The sequence below is a fragment of the Pongo pygmaeus genome, chromosome 7 (genome assembly GCF_028885625.2).
Source record: "Pongo pygmaeus isolate AG05252 chromosome 7, NHGRI_mPonPyg2-v2.0_pri, whole genome shotgun sequence".
In the NCBI taxonomy this organism is placed as follows: Eukaryota; Metazoa; Chordata; class Mammalia; order Primates; family Hominidae; genus Pongo; species Pongo pygmaeus.
The window spans coordinates 107,274,397-107,289,657 of record NC_072380.2 but is presented as its reverse complement, the minus strand read 5'-3'; the positions used below and the strand labels follow the sequence as shown (position 1 = coordinate 107,289,657).

General features: G+C 42.6%; 1 non-coding gene across 1 annotated transcript; it reads left to right on the top strand.

The window, feature by feature from the left end:
• Positions 1-14,902: 14,902 nt before the first annotated feature.
• LOC129043333 (small nucleolar RNA U13) lies at positions 14,903-15,005 on the top strand. The gene has a single exon (XR_008504424.1). It is a non-coding gene; the product is annotated as a small nucleolar RNA U13 (small nucleolar RNA).
• The last annotated feature ends 256 nt before the right edge of the window (positions 15,006-15,261 follow it).

Below are 15,261 nucleotides of genomic sequence, written 5' to 3'. Positions count from 1 at the left end.
AGCAAGGTGTTCCCAGAGCTGGAGAGGATGAAGGTGAATGCTTTAAGTGTGGAGATTGGTCCTAATAGGCAGCGAAAAACTATGAGCAGGGAGGGGAATTCAAGGCTTTCATTTCTTCAGAGGCTCAGCTGCAGCTGAATGCAGAACCCCCAAATGGGAGGCAGCTGCGGGATGCTCATAGCTGCTGGTTGGCAACACAGCCTGCAAGCAGTGTGCAGCTTTCCAGGAGCAAGCTGGGGCTGGGGGTGGAGGGTCAAGTATAATAGGGCTCTGGAGTGGCATCCTGAAGCACCCATGCCTGGGCAGACATTCTGCAACAACACTGGGCTACAGCAGCCATGATGGAAAGCAGTGGGACTCAAACCCCAGCCCTCCCCTTGTTCCCTTCTACTGCATACTGGGGTTCATGTACCACCCTGGGTGGGGGACATGCAGGGACTGCAATCACTGCTCCAGTGATTAGGCCCTAAGTGCTCTGCCCTTACGAATGAGATTAATGTCCTTATAAAAGAGGCTTCAGAGAACTGCTTGGTCCTCCCCTCCTTCTGCCATGTGAGGATACTGCAAGAGTAGCCATCTTGAAGGTAGAGTGAGACTTTGCCAGACACCAAATCTGCCTGCACCTTGAAATCGAACTTCACAGCCTCCAGAACTGTGAGAAATATATTTGTATTTATAAATTACCAGTCTATTGTGTTATAGGGCAGGAATGAACTAAGACATCTAGTTAGGATCTTTCAATCTGTGATCCAAGACACTGAGTTATATCCAGATGGTTCTTATATAGTGTTATCACTATATGTATAGATATACACACACACACTTACTATTATCATCTTATCCATGTAGTGTTATCGTTATATATCAAACTGTTACAGCAGCCATCTCTACCCCCTTTTAACATTTTCTTTTGGAGGTCACATCCTCCAAGAAGAGTATTTTAACATGAAGTGTGACCTGCCAAAGTGAACAGATTATAGGAAATTCTATGTTAAAAAAAAAATCCCACAGAGCCTTCCTGAATCTGCTCCACTTTAATTTTGAAATTTTGTGACCTAACATTTAGGTCCAAGTGTGGATTTCTTAATTTGTCACTGCAATGCTTTAGCCCTTGTTGCTAACTTGCCTGGTTTACAATGTTGATTTGGATGACAAATTCAGATAATACAGAGCACCTGGAATTCCTGACTTTCAGGTCAGCATTGAGAACATCAGGGCTCTCCTGCTGCACGTTACAGATGCAGATATTGACCTGTTTCCAGGAGACAGGATAGTAATGTTCAGTGCCACCAGGGGGTTCCAGTGTGGCCTGGGAGGAGTGGCTATCACTCTAGAGGGCTTGGAGCATCCTCTCTGTCCCTGGGATGGAACAAGTGTAGCCAAAAGCAAGTGGGCAGACTCAACGCTATGTATTCCTGGTAGCTCTGAAAATGACAGAGCAAATCATGGGAACTGCATAAAATGAATGACATTCTAAACTGTTTGACTTCTTACTTGAGAATAAACAAGTGAACTAGGAGTCTCTCTGAGCCTACTCTGGCTCAGGTAGCTGCCTGATAAAAAGAAAAATAAAGAAAAAATAAACAAGAACCAGTAATTATGGGGTACATTCAATAAAAAAGTAAAGTAATCACAGGCACAGGAGCTCACACCTGTACTCCCAGCTACTCGGGAGGCTGAGGTGGGAGGACTGGTTGAGCCTGGGCGATCAAGGCTGAAGTGAGCTGTGATTGTGCCTCTGCACTTCAACCTGGGTGACAGAGCAAGACCCTATCTAAAAAAGGAAAAAAAAAAAGTGAAGTAATAACCACTTAAAAGTACTTTCAAATAATTACACTGGCACATCTAGGCATCTATTGGGCTAAGATTTTATTTCTAAGTTCTTTAAGCTGGAAATAACATGTATTTCAAAAGATAGTCCTAAAAGAAGTGAGGAATTTGCTTCTTCTGTAACAAGAATAAAACTTAAGTTTTTCAAGTTTTTTTGCCATTGAATTATCTGGCTAAAGAGAATGTGTCCCAAAGTTGCTTCAATACACCATGGCCTAAAGGTTTTAAATAAAACTTAACACTTAACTAAATTAAAACTAGTGTCATATCCAAATGCAAGGAATAAAAAGGGAAATGAATTCTATCAGTTGGTCAGCATTTACTAAACACCTCCCAAGGATAAAACACAGGGAATGGGTTGGAAAGAGAAAGATGTTGGAGATACTGTGAACACAGAATTGACGAGTGTGATTGGGGTGCAGGGGAAGAGGGCAAAAGGAGGAGGAAGCAAAGGATGGGAGATTTCCAGTTTGGGTGAACCTGGGGATACAGACAGAACACTCTGGCTTATGTATCCCCATGTGGGGTGCTCTCTAATGCCAAATTACAGGAATAAAATTATTCCTGTCAAAGAAACATTTGACAACTGTATTCAAGAGTATGTCATAACACAGAAATCAATGAAATGATATAGCTAATCTCACAGGCTAACAATAGCCTCTAGAGAAGTCTGCAAGGTGAAAAATGGGTTAGTAATTAAAGAGCTGACCAGGATTGTCTGTGATCATCCCAGCCTCTGAAATAACATTAACAGAGTCTGAAGTGGTGGCTTCCCTGGCAGCTTATTTCTCCACCAGTATCCCAGGGCCTACTCTGCACTATCACCTCTGGAAACCCTGGGAAGTGCAGGCCAGGGTTCTCTGCTTCAAACCAAGTCTGGGCCCTAGGGGACACGAGCCCCTCTGTGTTTAGATGTACTCCCAGCTACTCGGAGTGTAGCTGTGATTCTTTGAGGCTGGTTTTCTGTCTCTGGTGTGCCTGGACTGCTTCCATGGCACTGATCAGGAAGGGAGGCAGATTGGTCAGGTCGGTGCACTTAGAAGTTTGAGTTTTAAAAGTCAGGCAAAATTTCATTCTGGAAAAAAAAAAATTACAAATATTTACCCAGAAATCCAGAGCAAGTTAGAAAGTCTTGGAACTAAGAAACAACTTACAAAGTTTCGCTGATCAAAAAAGAAACTTGACAAAACAGGCACTTGGCAACGTGCTGCAGAATATCAATTCACAGCCCCCAGAGATCTGCAGAAATACCTGAGAGACCATGAGCATAAAGAGGCTTCCACTAATATTCTTGCACATAAGAAGCAAACATGATGAAGAGATTGATGTATTTTATATTCTTAAAGCAAACTGAATAAACTTAAGAATTATCACTTGTACATCTTGTTATAAAATGGGCTTGGAAAAACACTAATGCATGTGTTCATAACATTTAGGGGAGGATTTGACAAAGAGCATGATGACATTAATGTTCCAACTAAAATGTTTGCCCTATTTTTTTAATAGAATTTGTACATTTCTTTGACATTTTCTATAAGCTCTATAGTGTTGATGCACTAAATTTTTTCTAAGACTGAGAGATTCTTCTATTTTAAAACCAATTTTGGGGGATGCCATTGCCAACACACATTGGTAATTCAACCATCTGATCATTACACAAAAAGAATTCATTTTGGACCCAAAGTTTTGTATATCTTACTGTCAACTTTGGCAGAACTTACATTAATTTCTATTTTGCAATTGTTATATTAGGAGGTAAATATATTAGTCTGAGAAATGTGGATTCTAGTTGTATTCCACAGCAGTATGTGTGTTATAGTATGAATTCCAGTAAGTATGTTAGACTACCTTGCTGATTTCAGGTTAATGCAAAGATATTTGTAAATGCCTCTGCAGCTCTCACAAGACAGGCTGGAATAGGTAAAAACAAGAGGACTAAAATCCTTAGGTTATTGAAGTAGGGTTACTTTTTATTATAGAACCTTCTACGTTGACATACACTGTTTAACCATTGGTCTTCCAAGTTTATTATTTGTGGCTTTTTTTCTTTTTTTTTGAGATGGAGTCTCACTCTGTCACCCAGGCTGGAGTGCAGAGGCGTGGTCTCGGCTCACTGCCAGCTCTGCCTCCCGGGTAGAGGATTCTCTGCTTTAGCCTCCTGAGTAGCTGGGACTACAGGTGACCGCCACCATGCCCGGCTAATTTTTTGTATTTTTAGTAGAGATGGGATTTCACCATATTAGCCAGGATGGTCTCGATCTCCTGACCTCGTGATCCGCCCGCCTCGGCCTCCCAAAGTGCTGAGATTACAGGTGTGACCCAGCACGCCCGGCCTTTTTTTTTTTTTTTTTGAGATGGAGTCTCACTCTGTCTGTCACCCAGGCTGGAGTGCAGTGGCGTGATCTTGGCTCACTGCAACCTCTGCCTCCCGGGTTCAAGCAATTCTCCTGCTTCAGCCTCCCGAATAGCTGGAATTTAGGCACGTGCCACCACACCCAGGTGATTTTTGTATTTTTAGTAGAGAAGGGGTTTTGCCATATTGGCCAGGTTGGTCTCGAACTCCTGACATCAGGTGATCCACCCGCCTCGGCCTCCCAAAGTGTTGGGATTATAGGCATGAGCCACTGCACCCGGCCCATTTTTGTTTTTTAATAGGTGGAATAAGCTAAAATTTGGCTTACTTTATAGTAATTCCTTTAAATGTAAATACTAAGTAAACTTTAGTGGCTAACACTTAGGATGACAGCCGGGATGGGTCATTTATGAGGTGTTAAAGCCACAGCACTGACCTTTACCCCTTCAGACTGATAGACTAGTGGACAATAGTCCTATTGCAGGAAATTTCTTATTGCTGGCTGGCACTAATCCCATGGGACAAGGGCATGGCTTGCCTCTGTTGTTTTGTCAGGACCACCTCCGATTCCATGTTGAATGTGCTACTGAGAAACAACAGATGGAAAGGTATTGCATCAGGCTGTAAGAAATTGCATGAACTTCGTTTTTTTCTTTTCTATGCTATCTTGCTACTTCCCCCAGCTACCCAACAACCTTACAACTCCTCACACTTTATGCCTCACTGCCTAAAGTACACACCATTTTGCTTAAATTGCACTGACCGTAACTCATTCAATGGCCTCTCCTAGCTTCAAGGGAGAAAGGGAAATTTAATTTTTATTTCAGCTAAATTAGGGGTTCTATTGCTAATAAAGAAGGAGAACACAGATATCAAAGGAGGGATATCTTCACAATCTCTCCCACCACCCAATACAATTCCACCTATCCTACGAGGTCTGGTACAGTATCACTTATTCTGTAGTCCTCCTATTTGTTCCCCAATTCCTAGACAGAAACTTAACCACTCATTTCTCTGAAGCCCCTTGTAAGTATATGATCTGTGTACCTGTTCTGGTCTCATTCTGAATTGTAAGCCCTGAAAGTAACAGATGCTGACAAGGATGCAGAGAAGAGGAAACACTGACACACAGTTGGTGGGATTGTAAATTAGTTCAGCCCCTGTGAAAAGCAGTTTGGAGATATTTCAAAGAAGTAAAAACAGAATTACCATTCGACCCAACAATCCCAATACTGGGTATACACGCAAAGGAAAATAAATTGTTCTACCAAAACAACACCTGCACTCGCATGTTCATCACAGCACTATACACAACAGCAAAAGTATAGAATCAATCTAGATGCCCGTCAAAAGTGGACTGAATTTTAAAAACGTGGTACACATATACCACAGAACACTACATAGCCATAACAAAGAACAAAAATATGTTCTTTGCAGCAACATGATTGTAGCTGGAGGCCGTCATTCTAAGTAAATTAATGCAGAAACAGAAAACCAAGTATCAGGTGTTCTCACTCATAAGTGAGAGCTAAACACTGGGTAAAGATGGACAGAAAGATGAGAACAATTGGCTGGGGGCAGTCACTTACACCTGTAATCCCAGCACTTTGGGAGGCTGAGGTGAGAGGATCACTTGAGCTCGGCAGTTCAATACTAGCCTGGGCAACACAGGGAGACCCCGTCTCTTAAAAAAAAAAAAAAATTTAAGATGCGAACAACAGACACTGGGGACTCCAAAAGCGGGGAGGGGGGAATAGGGGAAAAGTGTTGCAAAACGACCTATTGGGTACTGTGTTCACTATTTCGGTGATGAGTTCAATCAAAGCCCAAACCGCAGCATCACATAATATATCCATGTAACAAACCTGCACATGTGCCCGATGAAGCTAAAATAAATAAATAGCAATAATAAAACATAAATTGTAAGCTCTGAGCTGTGGACCTCTACGTATATGTGGTTCCACATGTTACTCACTTTTGTATTTTTTTTTTTCGAGACGCCTCCGCCTCCCAGGTAGCTGGGATTACAGGTGTGCGTCACCATGCCCAGCTAATTTTTGTATTTTTAGTAGAGACGGGGTTTCACCATGTTGGCCAGGCTGGTCTCGAACTCCCGTGATCCACCTGCCTTGGCTTCCCAAAGTGCTGGGATTATAGGCGTGAGCCACCGTGCCCAGCCAAGAACCTTAGTCTTGAGCAAATCGACAGTGCTGAAGAAACAGCTCTTTCCTGGTGGCATATTCTGGAAAAACATTTCACAATGCTAGTGAGTGAGCAACCATAGGCTTTGAGGAACTGGCTGACTGTTCTGGGGTGTGCCACTATTGTTGGCCACATGAGATAAAACTGGCGGTGGCTGGAAAGAGCAACATCTAAAATGTTTCAGAGGTACATGTAACTCACCCAGGCCTTACTATGCAAACAAAACATGAGTAACCAGGTAAGTACTTTCTGGCTGGTCAATAACTACTCCATAGCAGCTGCGTGAGTTCCCTGCAGTGGCATGGATGCTGGCTTACAGAGATGTTTGAAACCAAATCTACAGATGAAGACTTCAAAGGATTTTATTTCACTAATAAGAAGACTACCTTATTCCCAAAGTTTATCCACTAAAACTATAAAACCAACATCAAATAAATATTCCACATTGACAGTGAAGACCCTGATGTGCCTGTCTTAAGCAGAGAAACCACTGAAAAAAAAAAAAAAATTTTAAGAGGTAAGGTCTCAGGCCGGGCGCGGTGGCTCATGCCTGTAATCCCAACTCTAGGAGGCCAAAGCAGGCAGATCACTTGAGGTTAGGAGTTCAAGACCAGCCTGGCCAATATTGCAATACCCTGTCTCTATTAAAAATACAAAAATTAGCTGGGCGTGGTGGCGCATACCTGTAGTCTCAGCTACTCAGGAGGCTGAGGCAGGAGAATCGCTTAAGCTCAGGAGGCAGAGGCTGCAGTGAGCTGAGATTGCGCCACTGCACTCCAGCCTGGATGACAGAGTAAGACTTGGTCTTGAGAAAAAAAGAGACAAGGTCTCGCTCTGTCACCAAGACTGGAGTGCAAGGATGTGATGGGAGCTTACTGAAGCCTCAAATTCTTGGGCTCAAGCTATCTTCCCACCTTAGCCTCCCGAGTAGCTGGGACTACAGGTGCATACCAGAATGCTAAGCTGATTTTTAAAACTGTTTCATAGAGATGAGGTCTTGCAATGTTGTCCAGGCTAGTCCTGAACCCCTGGCCTCAAGCAATCCTAATGCTTTGGACTCCCAAAGTGTTGGGATTACCGGCATGAGCCACTGCACCTGGCCCAGAAATGGTTTTAAATACAGATAATCATGAGGGTTATAGTGATGATGAAGAGGAAATTATAAACATGGGTAGAACAATGATCACTAGATGATATGGTGAAAATGTGTGATCAGTCAATGGTGGGCTTTGAGCCATGTACATTTATCAGCGAACATGAGTTTATGGCAGTTTTCATAATTAAAAAGGAAGAGATGGAAACCCAGATTAATGAACCATTATGACATGGGTGGCAAGGAGTCCTTAAAAGGGGCACCTGCTGGAGTGCTGCATTTAATCCTGCTCCTGCTGGCATCAGATGTCCCCCGCCAGCCTACTGCTGGGACAGGCACTGATGTTACTCTCCTCTAGGATGTACAAACACCAGAGGTTACACATGTTCATCCTTTGTGTATGCACAGGAATAGTTAGCCGAATTTGAACCTGTATATATTAAAAGAGTTATAAAATGTTTTCCTTAGAAAAATGACTACTAGAGTACTTACAATCTATATTTGTTCCACTCTTTCATTGACTGGTTTATTATCTATTGATTGATTGAGATGGAGTCTCTCTCTGTCGCCAGGCTGGAGTGCAGTGGTGTGATGTGGGCTCACTGCAACCTCCCCCTCCCAGGTTCAAGTGATTCTCCTGCCTCAGCCTCCAGAGTAGCTGGGACTACAGGCATGTGCCACCACGCCCAGCTAATTTTTTTTTGAGACGGAGTCTCGCTCTGTCGCCCAGGCTGAAGTGCAGTGGCATGATCTCGGCTCACTGCAATCTCCGCCTCCCGGGTTCATGCCATTCTCCTGCCTCAGCCTCCCCAGTAGCTGGGACTACAGGTGCCCGCCACCACGCCCAGCTAATTTTTTGTATTTTTTTATATTTTTTTTCAGTAGAGACAGGGTTTCACTGTATTAGCCAAAATGGTCTCAATCACTTGACCTCGTGATCTGCCAACCTTGGCCTCCCAAAGTGCTGGGATTACAGGCATGAGCCACCGCACACAGCCTACTGGTTTATTATTTAAATAAACTACACAGTTTGTCCTAATTAGTTCTTCGTACATTTCACTGCAGAAATATTAATGCTTTTTCTAGTGTGTTACCTTAGACCCTGCCAGGGCTTTTATGTGATGTGTGGTTATTGTATACATACATATTTCCTTTCAAAAAATCTGAAAAGCTCTGAATTCTAAAACTCATCAGGCCGCAAAGATGGATAATAGATAGTGGACCTTATTTTACTCAAAAGGCAAATAATGCACTTGTAGGAAATCATTCCACTGTTCCAGGTTAAGATCCTTTTTGAACAATTCCTAATGCCTGTCACTCTTGGTTATGTATATTTCTAACTAAAGGCAGCTACTCTATCTTTCCCTTGTAGGATAGAGACCACTGTTAAAATTCTGACACTGATATGAAAACAAAACTTAGCAGAAAAACTGAGGGAGTTTAATCATATCTGGTGGTAATACCTCCTAAATGATGTCACACTCTAAGAGCCTTTGCAAGATTATACGAAAAATGAATTAATTACTCTCTAATAATGCAGCATTGTCACTACGAACAGCAGTTATTCACTGTGAAAACCGCGTGTGGGCCCAGACCATCCGGCTTCTTGAGCTCTTGTGTTTGAGTATCAGTATTCCACAGACCCCTCAGCTCAAACCAGGCTATCACTTCTGGCTGCTCTCAGGGAACCTGCCATAGCATCCCCACTAACGTGCCAAAGCTGGAAAAACCTCATTTTGTTGTCTAAGTTAAGAATAAATGATCCAGGAGAGCTTGACTTTAGACATCTGTTTTGGCTGTTCAAAAGCCTATCTCCTTCCTTCCTGCTTTTCAGCTGGGTTAGTAATCACTGAGGTACCAGGTAACCAACCCCTGGAGGGCCAAGGTACCATTGTATATTATTCTTACTTTGTCTCTAAAAGGATTAAAGGGAGAAATAGTGATTATCTGCTGGATCTTTGTGGAGACACTAATCCACCTCTTTGGAAGGCCAAGGCCAAGTTGAGAACATGAAGAGAACACACACCAGAAGCGGAGCCAACGCATTCCGCATTTATTTTAATATTCTACTCCAAATCACTTATGTGGAAGGAAAAAGAAAGTAACATTTATAAAAGGATAATGTTACAAGCTTCGTATACTTCCTTTAATTATATACTGTGAGGTAGGTGTTATTCCCTTTTTACAGATGAAGACTGAGGTTAGGTAATTTATTAATTCCAAACCTCTCATGAATATTAAGTGATAAAAACTAGCTTATAATCCATCTGTTTATCTCAAACCCATGTTCCTCAAAATTTTCACTTTATTAAAGAATCACAATATCAATACATGCTTGCTGTAAAAGTCAAATACAGACGTGTTAATATCTCCTCCCCCAGCCCAAATCTGCTCTCACGGTAACAAATTTTAATAGCTGAGGTGGCATCTTGCCACTTCTTTCTCCAGGCTCATATAATCATGTATACACACATATGAAGATTTCCTTATTTTTCTCCAAAGTAAGATCTTACTTTAACATTTTCCATTAACATCACTCTGCAATGTTTATCACTTACGAATGTATCACAGCTTTTCAAGTCCACATAGGTAATCTCAACTCATTTAAAAAAAAATTGCATGATATATTCTATATTATAGATGAACCATACTTTTTAAAACACTTCCTGATAAAATTCAAATTATCTCTAGGTTTTTGCTATTACAAATAAAGCTATAGTAAACTTTCTTGAACATATATTCTTACAAATTGGGACCTTGATTTTCATAAACTAAATGAAAAGTGATATTACTGAATGTAATCTCTGAACTTTTTAAGACTGAGCTGTTCCTATTGTCAGGTTTTGACTCATAGAGATATGCAAGGCCAAACAATGGAATTCATCTTCCCGACAGTCCTAGTAAAGTCATTCCCACTGGACAGAAGGCAAGATTCTTTTAGATTCTGTGCAATGTGAACTCTTAGTAGGGGTAGGGTCTACACGAGGAGGTATCAGAGAAAGAAATGGGTTATTATTTTATTAACTTTCAAGCTCAGAGGCCTCTATCAAGACCAGTTCAGGCCAGGCACGGTGGCTCACACCTGTAATCCCAGCACTTTGGGAGGCCAATGCAGGTGGTTCACCCAAGGTCAGGAGTTTGAGACCAGCCTGGCCAACATGGTGAAACTCTGTCTCTACTAAAAATACAAAAATTAGCTGGGCATGGTGGCACATGCCTGTAATCCCAGCTACTTGGGAGGCTGACATACGAGAATTGTTTGAACCCGGGAGACAGAGGTTGCAATGAGCCAAGCTTGCACACTGTACTACAGCCTAGGCAACAGAGCGACTCCATCTCCAAAAAAAAAAACACTAAAAAACCAAACAAAAAAAAGTTCCTAAATGGGCAGGAGTAGGGAACCCTGGCTGGGTTACCTTTTCCACAAGTCCCACCCACCTTACCCCTATGCAAGGTATACAAAAGAGAAGGAAAAAAAAATGAAGGAGAGAACATGAGTTTCCTACAAGAAGGGCCATGCTCCTGTCAGAAAGGGGCCTAGTTTTCAGGGGCCTCTGATGCAGACAAAGCAGAGGGCAACTTGGTCTCTCACAAGCTCAATGCACACTCTCAGGCTGAGTGAAACCAGGTAACACACAGAGGCACTGGCTGGAGAAGCCAGCTTTTTGTAATTCGTGTGTGTGTGTGTGTGTGTGTGTGTGTGTGTGTGTGTGTGTGTGTATATATGTGTATATATATGTGTATATATATACATATATAATTTTTATTTATTTATTTTAGAGACGAGGTCTCACTATGTTGCCTAGGCTAGTCTCAAACTCCTGGGCGAAGTGACCCACCCACCTTGGCCTCCCAAAACGCTAGGAGCCACCACGCCCGGCCAGCTTTTTGAAAAAAAATTTTTTTTTGTTTTTGAGATGGAGTCTCACTCTGTCGCCAGGCTGGAGTGCAGTAGCGCGATCTCAGCTCACTGCAACCTCGGCCTCCTAGGTTCAAGCGATTCTCCTGCCTCAGCCTCCCAAGTAACTAGGATTACAGGTGCCCACTACCACACCCGGCTAATTTTTTGTATTTTTAGTAGAGACGGGGTTTCACTATGTTGACCAGGCTGGTCTTGAACTCCTGACCTTGTGATCTGCCTGCCTTGGCCTCCCAAAGTGCTTTTTTTTTTTTTTTTTTTTTTTTGAGACGGAGTCTCCCTCTGTCGTCCAGGCTGGAGTGCAGTGGTGCCATCTCAGCTCACTGCAATCTCCGCCTCCCAGGTTCAAGCGATTCTCCTGCCTCCGCCTCCCAAGTAGCTGGGATTACAGGTGTGCACCACCACACCTGGCTAGTTTTATATTTTTAGTAGAGATGGGGTTTCACCATGTTGGTCAGGCTGGTCTCCAACTCCTGACCTCAGGTGATCCACCCACCTCGGGCTCCCAAACTCCTGGAATTACAGGTATGTGCCACTGTGCCTGGCCAGCTTTTTGAAACTCCTAAACTGGATGTGTACCTTTGGATACATATATAAACTTTCCAATTCTTATTTTCCACTTTTGAAAAATGAGTGAGGGGTTCAGGATTTGTGATGTGTGAGGCCACTTCTAATTCTCAGATTCTATAATTCTAGTTATAAAATGTGGATAATTTCCTATGACATTTGTATGAATTCATACAAATATAAAATTAGGAGTCAAGGCTTGGGTTCAAGTTCCAATCTGCAAGCTAAATAATCTTAGAGAAGCCCTCTGACTCCTCTGAGTCTTATTCCTCAGTTATAAATCTGGCAAAATAAACCTCATAGGGTTGTTGCAAGACTCAAGTAAGGGGATACCTGTGAAATAACTTGTGAACGATAAAGACGTTAAAATAAATGTAGCATAGGCCAGGAGCGGTGGCTCACATCTGTACTTCCAGCACTTTGGGAGGCTGAGATGGGAGGATTACTTGAGGCCAGGAGTTTGAGGACAGCCTGGGCAACACAGCAAGACCCCATCTCTACAGGAAATTTAAAAATCAGCCAGGGAAGAGGGTGCATTCCTGTAGTCCCAGCTACTTGGGAGGCTGAGGTGGGAGGATTGCTTGAGCCCAGGAGGTTGAGTCCATAGTGAGCTATGATCATACAACTGTACTCCAGCATGGGCAACAGAGTAAGACTGTCTCTAAAAATAAACAAATAAATGTGGCATAGTATTCTTAGTAAATCTAAGCTACTAGTTCTCCTTTCTTTGCTCAACTTAAACTTCATTAATCAAATATTTAAGTCATTCATTCCACAAATATTTATGGAAAGTCTTCTGTTTTAGGCACTATACCTCAGTGAATAAGACACTGAATTTTTATTTACTGTCCAACACTGGCCAGGCACAATGCGAGGTACTGGGCACACAATGGTGTAATTGAGAGCTTTTAGTGGGAGACACAGGCAAACTCCAAGTCATGGGACTTAGACTTGAAAATGTCCTTTCACAATGTGTATCAAATACAGAAATTTAAACATAAATATTTTAGCAAGGCACACACAAGGGAAATAAACTGTATTCAACATAGTACAGAGGTGAATGTAGTACCTGCTATGACCCAATACATAGGGGCCAGCCACTATTTTAGGTACTGGAGATTCCGCAATGAACAAAGCAGACCAAGTCCCTGGCCTTCTGGAGCTTACATTCTATTAAAAAGGCTGAATCACAGGCATATGTTCTCAGGACCTCCTGAAGGATGTGTCACAGGACTAAAAAAAAAAGAAAGGTTGAATCAGCCAGACTATTACTAATTACATATGGAAGATACAGGCAAAGAAAAGTATGAGGCTGATGTGAAAATTATGAGACAAAGTTCTGGACCCAGAGCTTCTGGCCTCTTCTCTTGGTAGTACTCAGTTCCCCTTATCAGAACTGAAGTTATGATGAACTCTGACTTGCTCACCTCATTTCTCATTCCAATTATTCAGCTTGGACAAGTAGCAGCTTTTACCAAGGAGTGAGATGTTTGGGTATATGGGATAATCACAGCTATGTTTCAGCTATGGTAAGCTGTTATGGCTTTAGATTTTCAAACACCATTCATATATTCTGCAAATGTATGACTGAGCTCTACCCTTTTCTAGGGTCCTTTGAATCTATCTGTGTCTCACACAGCACGAGGACTCCTGCAGCCAATAATGGATTACTAGCCTCCATCTAACCTCTAACTATTGCTCACATATGCATTCAGCAGTGTATCCAACAACTGCAGATTCTTTAGTATGATGCACTGTGCAAGGTCCTTGCTACCTGGCATTTATATTCACATTGAAAACTTAAGAGAAACGCAAACTCTAGTATTAGACAGTATGAGTTGATGCATTTGATTAAATGAGATATAGGAGCTACAAGGAGAAAGACATCACTTCTGGCTAGAGTAACTGCAGGAGAGAAGGATACAGCTCTTGTGAGAGACTGTTTTGTGCTGGCCACACTGCGAGACATTTTACATACATTCTCTCACTTGCCAGGAAGGCTTCATGAAGGACTTGGTAGTCTAAGACCCTGAGGAAGAATTTGGTAAGGCAGACATGTAGTTTCAACTGAATTTTCATTTACTGTCCAACACTGGCCAGGTACAATGCTAGGTGCTGGATACATGATGGTGATGGTGCAATTAAGAACTTCTAGTGGGAGACACAGACAAATAAACAGGCAATTACAACTACCCTATAGCGTAACGTATACAAATAGATGAAGCACAGGGGCAACGGCAGAACAAGTCAAGTGTATTTGTCATGATCCTCTCAGTTGCACACAATAAAACTGACTCAAAATAATCTTAAGCTAAAATGTGATGGACTGGCTTTCATTACTAGGAACCACCAAGGTGGATCCACGACTTAAACCAGGACACTCCCTCTGCTCTGTGTCAGCATGTCCTTTAGTGCTGCAGATGGGAGGTCCCCCAGGTGAACATTCTTTGACACAGTGACCCTAGAGGCAAGAGGCAGGCTTCTTGGCTAGCTCACGTGGAGGGAAGGACTTTGGCCCTGCTTGGAACATTTGTCCTTTCCTGAAACAATCCCCGTTGCCAAGGCAAAGGGCACCACATCAACAAACTGGGTTTACACACCTAGCCCTGCTGGTGAGTAGTGGGTTAGGTTCTTATACCAGCAGAAAGAGAGAGGGGAGAAATACATATGGGGTCACCACAAACAACAGCTACCACATGGAAGCCCTGAAGTGACAGTGCAGTTATGGGAACGGCAGGGACACAGGGAAAGGGATGTGTGGGATGAGTTCCTGGGATGGTGAATAGATTAGTTCAGCTGGAGCAGTGGTCATACCTAAGAGCACAGAGAAGAACCAAAGAGGGCAGGGCAGACTGTGGAGGGCCTTGAATACCTGCTAAGGACTCTATAGCAGCCTGATGGGAGCACGGTGACAGCTTTGCTCAGAATCTGTAGGGCAATCCTTTGGAGTTCATAAACATGATGACCAGGTGTTCACATGCATGTGTGAGATGTGCCACCCTTGAACCTTGTTATGATGCTGGTACATTACCTATCTGACATGAAAAAAATATAAATAATTTTTTAAAAAATCTACAGAGCAACAAGAATGAAAGTGTGAAACACCTACAAACTGTATCTTCAGTGAAATGAGGAAGTGACAAAGTTTATAAATTTCACATTGTGTGTGGCGTCACCCCCAAACCAGCACAGTAATCTACAATGTGTGGGCAGGTGCCATAGGAAACACCAGAAACTGCACAGCAGTCCAGCTGGTGGTGGATTCCAGCCATCCCCAGGGAAATTCAACCCCAAGAG